Here is an 11,092-nt window from a genome sequence, read left to right as displayed (position 1 = left end):
CACAGGCTACAGAGAGGTCATTGTGCCATCACAGAAACACAGCTCTGTCAATAGAGGCAGAGACTCTGGAGGATTGATCATTTGGTACAAATCCGAACTACAAAATCTAATTGATCCCCTCAAAATTGGCAAATATCACATTTGGTTAAAACTAAAAAAATAACTTGTACTGACAGAAAAAGATGTGTTCCTTTGCGCAATATATATCTCCCCCTCAGAATCCCCATATTACTCAGAGGAGATCTTCCCCAGCCTTGAGGAAGAGACGTGCCATTTCCAGGCCCAGGACACAAATGCGCACACAGGAACACTACCTGATCTAACGAGCACACGAGGGGACAGCTTTATTACAGGCCATACTGTTTCTAACTGTCTTAATCTTCCCCATAGAAACAACAGTGACAGCACCGTCAACAAAAACGGAAGGGATCTTTTACAGCTCTGTAGAAGCCTGGGTCTGTACTTTGTCAATGGTAGGTTACGGGAGGACTCTTTGGGGAGATTCACCTACTGCTCACCTCTTGGCCACAGTACAGTAGACTATATGATCACAGACATGGACCCTTTCTCTCTCAGTTCATTCACTGTCAAGCCACTAACACCTCTGTCTGATCACAGCCAAATTACGTTGTTCTTCAAAAGAACAGACATGGAAACAACCACACATTCACAGCCCAGTAAGCTGTACAACATCGGAAATTCATACAGATGGGCCCAAAACAGCACAGAAGAATACCAGAAAGCAACCTGTAACCAAAATATCCAAACACTCTTACATAACTTTCTGGATACCACATTCACTCACAGTAAAGAAGGCATCAATCTAGCAGTACGAAACATCAACTATATATAATCAGGCAAACGGCAAAAGAAGCACAATTGAAATTGATAAAAAACCAAAAAAATCACAGATGACAACTGGTTTGATGCAGATTGTAAAATTATAAGGAAAAAATTTAGAACACTATCCAACCAAAAGCACAGAGACCCAAATAATGGTGAATTACGCCTTCATTACTGTGAGACTTTAAAACTCTATAAACGTACACTCAGAACCAAAAAAGCACAGTACAACAGCAAGCAACTGACACTAATTGAGGAGTCCATAAACACAAACAACTTTTGGCAAAATTGGAAAAAACAAAAAAAATCGAAACAAGAGGAATTAGCGATACAAAACGGTGACATATGGACAACCCATTTCAAAACACTCTACAACACCGTTCAAATTGACACAAACGCAGAACAACGCCAAATTCATGAGAAGTTGAATGGATTAGAAAAAGCTATAAAGGACAATCAAAATCCATTGGACTCCCCAATTACTGACCAGGAGCTCTATAAGAAACTTCAGGCTCTCAAATTTAAAAAAGCATGCGGACCTGATGGCATCCTAAATGAGATGCTCAAAATCACTAGTGCAAAATTTCAATTGGCTATATTAAAACTGTTTAATTTGATCCTGAGTGTAGGTTATTTCCCTGACATCTGGAATCAAGGACTCATAACCCCAATCTTTAAGAACGGAGACAAATTTGACCCTAACAATTACAGAGGCATTTGTGTGAACAGTAACCTGGGGAAGGTTTTCTGTAGTATCATCAATGTAAGAGTTCTAAACTTCCTTAATAAGCACAATGTCTTGAGTAAAAGCCAAATTGGATTTATACCAAAACATCGCACAACTGATCATATTTACACCTTACACACCCTAATAGATAAACATGTCCACCAAAATAATACCAAAATATACGCTTGCTTTATCGACTTCCAAAAAGCATTTGATTCTATTTGGCATACAGGACTTTTCTACAAAGTTATTGAAAGTGGTGTAGGGGGTAAAACATATGACATAATTAACCTCTTGGCGTTCCCCTAGGATAGGGGGCGCTAAAGCGATTTTTGAAAAAAATTAGTGCCCATTTTAAACGGCCTCCTACTCAAACTCAGAAGCTAGGATATGCATATAATTAATACTTGTGGATAGAAAACACCCTAAAGTTTCTAAAACTGTTTGAATGGTGTCTGTGAGTATAAGAGAACTCATATGGCAGTCAAAACCCCGAGACAGATGGAAACAGGAAGTGGAATTCTGAATTGCGAACTCAACTTCATCACGTTGCCTATTAATCACACCGTGAGCTATGGTCAATTGAGCACTTCCTATTGCTTCCACTAGATGTCCCCAGTCTTCACAAATTGGTTTGAGCTTTCTACTGTTAACCTCTCTAGGCTAGGCGGGACGAATTCGTCCCACCTACGTAACAGCCACTGCTATCCTGTGGCGCGATTTTCAAAACCTTAAAAATCCTATTACTTCAATTTCTCAAACATATGACTATTTTACAGCCATTTAAAGACAAGACTCTCGTTAATCTAACCACACTGTCCGATTTCAAAAAGGCTTTACAACGAAAGCAAAACATTAGATTATGTCAGCAGAGTACCAAGCCAGATATAATCAGACACCCATTTTTCAAGCCAGCATATAATGTCACCAAAACCCAGAAGACAGCTAAATGCAGCACTCACCTTTGATGATCTTCATCAGATGACAACCCTAGGACATTATGTTATACAATACATGCATGTTTTGTTCAATCAAGTTCATATTTATATCAAAAACCAGCTTTTTACATTAGCATGTGACGTTCAGAACTAGCATACCCCCGCAAACTTCCGGGGAATTCGCTAAAATTTTACTAAATTACTCACGATAAACGTTCACAAAAAGCATAACAATTATTTTAAGAATTATAGATACAGACCTCCTCTATGCACTCGATATGTCCGATTTTAAAATAGCTTTTTGGTGAAAGCACATTTTGCAATATTCTAAGTACATAGCCCAGGCATCACGGGCTCGCTATTTAGACACCCGGCAAGTTTAGCACTCACCATAATCATATTTACTATTATAAAAGTTTCATTACCTTTTGTTGTCTTCGTCAGAATACACACCCAGGACTGCTACTTCAATAACAAATGTTGGTTTGGTCCAAAATAATCCATCGTTATATCCGAATAGCGGCGTTTTGTTCGATGCGTTCCAGACACTATCCGAAATAGTAAAGAAGTGTCACGCGCATGGCGCAATTCGTGACAATAAAATTCTAAGTATTCCATTACCGTACTTCGAAGCATGTCAACCGCTGTTTAAAATCAATTTTTACGACATTTTTTCTCGTAGAAAAGCGATAATATTCCGACAGGGAATCTCCTTTTCGGCAAACAGAGGAAAAAAATCCCAAAGGCGGGGGCGGTCGGGGTCACGCGCATAAGCCAGTGTCTCTTGATCGGCCACTTGAGAAAGGCGATAATGTGTTTCAGCCTGGGGCTGGAATGACGACATTCTGTTTTTTCCCGGGCTCTGAGCGCCTATGGACGACGTGGGAAGTGTCACGTTAGAGCAGAGATCCTTAGTAAATGATAGAGATGGAAAAGAAGTTCAACAAATGGTCAGACAGGCCACTTCCTGTAAAGGAATCTCTCAGGTTTTGACCTGCCATTTGAGTTCTGTTATACTCACAGACACCATTCAAACAGTTTTAGAAAATTTAGGGTGTTTTCTATCCATATGTAATAAGTATATGCATATTCTAGTTACTGGGTAGGAGTGGTAACCAGATTAAATCGGGTATGTTTTTTATCCAGCCGTGTCAATGCTGCCCCCTAGCCCTAACAGGTTAAAATTGAATGAATGAGACGCTGTGGAACGTGGTCACACGGAGAGGGACATCACCATTATGACGCCGGCGCCCCTGGTTACCCTCCCCTTTCGAAACGTTTTGAAACACAATGCAATCGTCCCCCTCGAATCTTATTGGCTCTCTTGTTGAAAAAAGCCCTGAAGATTTATGTTATACAACGTTTGACATGTTTGAACGAACCTAAATGGGGAAAAAAATGCATTTTCTCGAAATGGCTGTCCCGTGGCCGACGGAAGTTTTGGAGCAGCCTTCAGACGCGCTAACAAGAACAAGCTCTTGGAACATAAAGGAGTCATTTTTTCGAACGAAAATACATTTGTTGTGGACCTGGGATTCCTGGAAGTGCTTTCTGATGAAGACAACCAAAGGTAAGGGATTATTGACAATAGTATACAAGACTAGATGTGATATACCCTGTCGTTCTCCACTAACATCAAGGCGGTGACCCGATCCTGTAGGTTCATGCTCTACAACATTCGCAGAGTACGACCCTACCTCACACAGGAAGCGGCGCAGGTCCTAATCCAGGCACTTGTCATCTCCCGTCTGGATTACTGCAACTCGCTGTTGGCTGTGCTCCCTGCCTGTGCCATTAAACCCCTACAACTCATCCAGAACGCCGCAGCCCGTCTGGTGTTCAACCTTCCCAAGTTCTCTCACGTCACCCCGCTCCTCCGCTCTCTCCACTGGCTTCCAGTTGAAGCTCGCATCCGCTACAAGACCATGGTGATTGCCTACGGAGCTGTGAAGGAAACGGCACCTCCATACCTTCAGGCTCTGATCAGGCCCTACACCCAAACAAGGGCACTGCGTTCATCCACCTCTGGCCTGCTGGCCCCCCTACCTCTGAGGAAGCACAGTTCCCGCTCAGCCCAGTCAAAACTGTTCGCTGCTCAGGCACCCCAATGGTGGAACAAGCTCCCTCACGACGCCAGGACAGCGGAGTCAATCACCACCTTCCGGAGACACCTGAAACCCCACCTCTTTAAGGAATACCTAGGATAGGATAAAGTAATCCTTCTAACCCCCCCCCCTTAAAAGATTTAGATGCACTATTGTAAAGTGGTTGTTCCACTGGATATCATAAGGTGAATGCACCAATTTGTAAGTCGCTCTGGATAAGAGCGTCTGCTAAATGACTTAAATGTAAATGTAAATATGCGATTGTTCCAAGATGGCTAGCCTATTGCTATTGCTAGCCTATTGTTCTGAGTATCGCATTCCCTTTTATCGCAAAGTGTGATTACCCAGTAAAGTTATTTTTAAATCTGGCATTACAGGTGCTTTCAAGAGATATTCATCTATAAATGTTAGAATGACAATATTACATTTTAAAAATGTTTTCGAATAATAATTTTGTAAATTGTAGCTCTGTTTCATCGGATGCATTTGAGGGAAAATAGTTAGTCAACGTTACGCACCGATGTAAAAGGCTGTTTTTATATATAAATATGAACTTTATCGAACAAAAGAATGCATGTATTGTGTAACATGATGTCCTAGGTGTGTCATCTGATGAAGATTGTCAAAGGTTAGTGCTGCATTTAGCTGTTTTTTGGTTATTTGTGATGCATGTGGTTGGTCGGAAAATGGCTATGTGGCTACTTTTACGATATACTACTCTAACATAATCTAATGTTTTGCTTTTGCTGTAAAGCCTTTTTGAAGGGGTGTATCTATAAAACGATATAATTTGAAAAAATATTATTATTAAATTTTGTTATGCTAATGGCGATATGATTTTTCGCTGGAAGGCCGCACAGGGGTTAAATCAATGTATACTGGCAATACGTGCAGCATTAAAATTGGTAAGAAAAGAACAGAATTCTTTAACCAGGGGCGGGGCCTTCGTCTGGGTTGCAATCTGAGCCCTGCACTCTTCAATATTTACATTAACGAATTGGCCACTATTCTAGAAAAATCCTCAAACCCTGGTGTTAGTCTCCACAATTCAGAAGTTAAATGCCTACTCTTCGCAGATGACCTATGCCTGCTGTCACCCACAGCACATGGCCTACAGCAGAGCCTGGACCTGCTAGAGCAGTACTGCCAGACCTGGGCCCTGGCAGTAAACCCCAAAAAGACTAAAATAATGATTTTCCAGAGAAGATCCAGATCTCAGGGAATTAGACCAAAGTTCTCAATTGGTACAAAATATATAGAGTACTGTACACACTATAATTACTTAGGTTTAAAAATAAGCTCAACTGGACACCTTAATGAGGCAGTGAATGAACTGAGAGAGAAAGCACGCAGGGCATTCTACGCCATTAAAAAGCAAATTCAAATTGAAATACCTATTACAATTTGGCTAAAACTAATTGAATATGTCATTGAACCAATTGCACTTTATGGCAGCAAGGTGTGGGGTCCACTTGCAAAACAAGATTTCATCAAATGGGACAAACACCCCATTGAAACCCTACATGCAGAGTTCTGTAAGATTCTCCTACATGTCCAGAGGAAAACTACAAACAATGCATGCAGGGCAGAATTAGGCCAATATCCACTAATAATAAAAACTCAAAAAAGAGCAATTAAGTTTTGGAAACATCTAAAATACAGTGACCCCCTCTCATATCATTACCAAGCCCTGCAATGCCAAGAGCTGAGCAAAGAAAAGAGTCCCCTCATCCAGCTGGTCCTGGGGCTGAGATCACAAACCTGTTCTACTAACACACTGAAGCCTCAGGACCAGAACATCCAATCAATCAGAATAAACCAAATTACAACACAGTCAAAACAAAACTACATTGCTTATTGGGAAACACAAGCACAAACACAAAGCAAAATGCAGTGCTATCTGGCGCTAAATCGACAGTAACCAATGGCTAAATATTTGACCATGGTTACTGATCAAAACCTTAGAAAAACCTTGACAAAGTACAGGCTCAGTGAGCACAGCCTTGCCATTGAGAAGGGTAGACACAGGAAAACCTGTCTCCCTGTAGAGGAAAGGCTGTGTAGCCACTGCACAACAGCAGAACCTGAGAAGGAGCTGCATTTCCTGACAAAATGTCAAAAATATAAAACAATTAGAGAGTGTCATTTCCCCAAATTTGAAACCCTTATTCAAGGTTTTAAAAACCTCTCTGATGAGGATAGGCTACCCGTCCTGTTGGGGGAGGATGCAGAGAGCTGTGGGTTGGCAGCGCACTACATTACTGCCTGCCATAAGTTGAGGGACAGTGTCTGACAGACCAATACATCTGCACATGTACTCTACTGTATGCTTATTGTTATTGTTGAATGTATGGTTATTTTGAGAGTTGGTTATTGTTGTTACTGTTGTCCCTTTGACAATTTTGATTCTCATCTTTATTTATTATATGTACATTGTTACGTCATGCCAATAAAGCGAATTGAATTGAATTGAGTGTGTGTGAGAGAGAGTGTGTGAGAGTGTGTGTGAGAGAGAGAGAGAGAGAGAGTGTGAGAGAGAGCGTGAGAGAGAGTGTGAGAAAGAGAGAGAGAGTGTGAGAGAGCGTGAGAGAGTGTGAGAGAGAGAGTGTGAGAGAGAGAGAGTGTGAGAGAGAGAGTGTGAGAGAAAGAGTGAGAGAGAGAGTGTGAGAGTGAGAGAGACAGAGACAGAGTGAGAGTGTGAGAGAGAGAGAGAGAGAGAGTGTGGAGAGAGAGAGAGAGAGAGAGAGAGAGAGAGAGAGAGAGAGTGTGAGTGAGTGAGAGAGAGAGAGAGAGAGTGTGAGTGAGTGAGTGAGTGAGTGAGTGAGTGAGTGAGTGAGAGAGAGAGAGAGAGAGTGTGTGTAAGAGAGAGAAAGAGTGAATAATAACATCTGCATAGTAAGCAGTAACTTACTTATTATTACTATTATTGTTATTACTGTTATTGTTATTTCTATTATTATTGTTGTTTATCATTCCAAATAGTAGTGGTATGGGTAGTAATGGTAATGATAACAGTTTAGTGATGGTGGTGGTAGTGGTAATGATGATAGTAGTTGTAGTACTGATGTAATGGTGAAGATGACCGTTATTTAGTTATACGTTAGTTATAGATTCATTTTCCATATTTAAATTGTTATATTTATTACATTCTACTATTTTACTATTATTTTACTACTATTTTATTGTTATTATTTTAAATTTTGTATTATTATTTACTGCCATTTTATATTATTATTTGTTATTGTTTATAATTGTATTACAATGTATATTGTATACATTGTTGCTTTGGTAATATTAACACAATGTTTTTCATGCCAATAAAGCAGCTTGAATTTGAGAGAGAGAGAGAGAGAGAGAGAGAGAGAGAGAGAGAGAGAGAGAGAGAGAGAGAGAGTGAGAGAGGTAGAGAGTGAGAGTGAGAGAGAGAGAGAGAGAGTAATTTTTTTCAGTTTCACTTACTTAGCTAGCAAATGCAGCTAGCTACTTTACCCTACTGAAAAACCCTGCTCAAATATAGGGATGCTATGTTAGCTAGCTGACTATGACTCTCCAACACAACACTGGAACTCTTCCAAGTCAAGGTAAGCTTTTGGTTTTACTAATTTATTGCGACCGGGTCCCCTAGTGTAACTGCTTACTGTAGTTACTCCTTGATTGTAGTGGTTTTACTAATGCATTAGTTCTATTAGCTATGCTGACTATGACGTTACTTTAGCTAATATGGTGACAACGATGTAGGCTGTGTGTAGCGGTTTGGCTTGGAAAGGTTTTTTCGCCTGGTCACATATAGCTGATGTGTGGTACATTGTCCACAAGCGAAGGAAAGAGGTGAAAGGAGGAGAGCGCATAATGTAGATGCGAGAAGGAATACAATGTGGCTGCTATGAAACTGTGAATTGCATTTATGCATGATCAGGAGTGTATTCATTCTGCCGATTCTGTTGAAAAACGTTTCTTAAACAGAAGCAAACTAAACAAAACAGGGATAAACTTACCTACATTTGTCCAATAGAAACCTGTTTGCAACTGTTGGACTAATGATTGCACCCACTATGTCACTGTCTGTCCATGTGTCACTGTATGTCACATAAAATTTGTCTCTCGACCTGTATGCACCTACGTTGTAAACTTTCATTCATAGTCTAGGTTGTAGCAACCTCATGATGGGTATAGGGAAAATTTGTATACTGTATCATGGCCTCCCGAGTGACGCAGCGGTCTAAGGCACTGCATTGCAGTGTTAGAGGCATCACTACAGACCCGGGTTTGATCCCGGGCTGTTTCACAACCGGCCGTGTTCGGGAGTCCCATAGGGTGGCGCACAATTGGCCCAGCGTCGTCCGGGTTAGGGGAGGGTTTGGCCTGGGGGGCTTTACAAGTAGGCCGTCATTGTAAATAAGAATTTGATCTTAACTGACTTGCATAGTTAAATAAATACAAATGTAGTAGCCTAAACCTATATCGCTGTTACACTTATCTGGGTGAATGGAATATGAATGACAGTCATCCAATATGCTGTAATATAAATAAGGCCATTCTCCTCCACAAACCCAAAAAATCAGCCTCCCTCATCTGAAACGGCACTGACCGCCACTGTTGTACATATACAAGCCAGTCAGACTAACATTGTTAGAGAAACACCCTTCTGAGAGTGCTATGTGCCCTCCATAGCAGAGGAGTTCATTTTCATTTCCTGACTCCACATAAGAGCAAATTACCTCTGTTTTCCCAACCTTCCTAATGAGCCCTTCTGTTGCCTTGGCCTTTGACTCTGCCTACTCTTTCCCTAGAAGTCTCTCTTTCTCTCTCTCTCTCTCATCCTCCCTCCCTCCCTCCCTCTCTCCAGGTGTTTAGTACTCAGTAGACTTCAGTGACCCATCATTAGCTGGGGAAAGGGGTAGTCATTAGGGGGCAGGGGGTAGTTGTTAAGGTGAGTTAAAAGCTCCAATTTCTACCAGGTTAATATAGAGGCCAGTCATTAGACCACCGGGAGACCTGGGTACACTAAAAATGTGCGGTTAATTTGGGTTATTTGTTACAGTAACCCAGCGCTGGGTTAATATTGGACAGAACACTGTTTTGTTTAACCATCAGTTTCAGGAGGTGTGGCCTATTAGGGCTGTAACTTTCAAATCATGATTTTTGGCCAACCTTGATAGTAAATGTAATTCCTGTTAAGTTTGTAAACAGAAAACTTAAATTTTCCTTCCCAACATTGGAATATGCATAGGCTCTTGAGGAACTCATACACTTGTGTAAGCCTCATTAAAGATACAAAAGGGTTAGTGTTCAACCTTAAAGGAAAATAACACTCAAAAACTTTTGGTATTTATTTTATTAGTCCGCTATTGATACAGTCGAAAATGTTTTGTAATGTCAGCAATCAAGGTATAGAACTTTCCAAATACAGAAAGTGTCACAGTGTGATGCATCTTGTGTGGTATTTTCCTTTAACAATAAAACACAACAGATAAACCGGAATGGCATTTACTCTCACAAGTGTCAAAAAATTACTATCTAAAAGTACTACTGTACTACTGTAGGAGTAGTACAGTAGCGCTGCCTCAAATTAGTCCTTTTGGATATTTTTCTTGATAAGCCCTTTTGTTGGAGTAGTACAGTTTACATGTATGTCTTTTACACATATTCTTCACAAAAATAAGTTTATCTTCATATAATTATCCTGTAGGGGAGACTTGTGTTCTTACTTGAAGGAGTATAGTACTGTAGTTAAGTGTCTGTAGGGCTAAATCACACAGTTTATCACAGCCATACTTTAAAATGTATACTGCTTTGTATAATTGTCCTGTATTGCAGACGTGTGTGCTTGTAGTAGCACAACACTGTGGTTAAGTGTCCGTAAAGCTAGCCTAACACACATTTATATTCGTAACAGCAACGCTTTTTCTTATGTACACTGTTTTATATAATTGCTTCCAGCAAACATGTGTTGTAACATTCTTTGGCCGCCAGTATCTTTGACATAGTTATAGTGCCTGTTTCATAGGTTTACCACCTCCATTTACTTTCTGTCAGAGAGCTTTCTGTCCAGTCAAACACATTTGTTATCTTTGGATCGGGTTATGTTTTTGATCACACATTGCATGTTATTAATCATTTTCATGCATGCTGCAAAGAGTGTATAGAATGGGGCGTCTGCTAAATGACTAAGTGTTCCAAATAACATGCACAGCAACCATATCAAAGGTAGGAAAAAGTCTGGTATTTATTGTAATTTCAATGCGAATTTAAATCCTCCTCAATCTGGTCCAACTCGGTTGATACGCAAGAGCCTTTGATAATGTTTTGTGAAATGTTTTCACCACATCTTGAACTTTTTTCCCCAAATTGTAATAACCTTCCTTTTGTCGTTGTTGAAGAGGTTAAATGTGTGCACCTTCAACCCTTGTATATTTTGTGGATTAGTTTTATAGGCCTACTCCACACATTGTGTAACCTACTTCACCTACCAGTTTCTA

Source organism: Salmo salar, chromosome ssa04, assembly GCF_905237065.1.
Source record: "Salmo salar chromosome ssa04, Ssal_v3.1, whole genome shotgun sequence".
NCBI classification, from domain to species: domain Eukaryota; kingdom Metazoa; phylum Chordata; class Actinopteri; order Salmoniformes; family Salmonidae; genus Salmo; species Salmo salar.
This window is presented reverse-complemented; position numbering follows the sequence as displayed.